At 57.3% G+C, this 744-nt stretch overlaps 1 protein-coding gene across 1 annotated transcript in view; it reads left to right on the top strand.

Moving 5' to 3' along the window:
- The first annotated feature begins 444 nt into the window (after positions 1-444).
- The window catches only part of hectd2 (HECT domain containing 2), a 102,330-nt gene continuing 102,030 nt past the window's right edge, over positions 445-744 (top strand). Inside the window, exon 1 of the mRNA XM_056291632.1 lies at positions 445-744. This exon is cut by the window's right edge and continues 248 nt beyond it. The gene's annotated coding sequence lies outside the window, so the exon portion shown is untranslated.

The raw sequence follows: 744 nt of genomic DNA, 5'->3' as shown, positions 1-744 counted from the left end.
GTCTAGATACAAGACTATATAAGTGTCTAGATACAAGACTATATAAATGTCTAGATACAAGACTATATAAATATGTAGATACAAGACTATATAAGTGTCTAGATACAAGTCCAGTTTCAAGGTGTGTAAATAATAATCACAAGGATGTGAGACCAATAAGATCATGGTGAAGTGTTTTTCACGTGGTCTGACCACTGAACAAAACCAGCATCTGGAAAGGTGGGCAGGGGTGGCCAGGTACGGTTTGAGGACGGAAGAGTCCCCCCCCCCCAGATCCGCCTTTTGGCTTTTTCCGACTTTGTTTTTCTGCCTGAAAAAGCCAAAAGCGAATCGGCGCGCTGCCCATGTCTCCGTACTCGTCCCGTCTTTCGCTAATTATGGTCGGCACTCAGATCGCAGCGATGACGTAGGAGAGGCAGGCCGCGCCCGCGCCTCCGCGCCTCCTCCTCCCTCCCCCAACATGGCGCCAGCTCACACAGCTGCGCTGCCTCCTCCACGGGCGACGCAGGGAAAGAAAGGCACGGGGCGCGAGGAGGGAGCGGCGCTCAGCGTGTTTTAAGCGCCCGCCGCGACGCGAGACCTTTCGCATTTCGAACGCACGTCACGCGTCCGGCCGTGCGCGGCGGAGCCCACCTGTCTCGAGGGCGCGAGCGGCGGAGGTAGATCCCCGCCGTTCGTGCGATGCGACACGCCTGACGGTCCGCCGCCGCCGAAACGACGGAGCCGCGCCGCCGCTCAGCGAGA

The sequence above is a fragment of the Lampris incognitus genome, chromosome 13, assembly GCF_029633865.1.
Source record: "Lampris incognitus isolate fLamInc1 chromosome 13, fLamInc1.hap2, whole genome shotgun sequence".
Lineage (NCBI taxonomy): Eukaryota > Metazoa > Chordata > Actinopteri > Lampriformes > Lampridae > Lampris > Lampris incognitus.
This window is presented reverse-complemented; position numbering and strand designations above follow the sequence as displayed.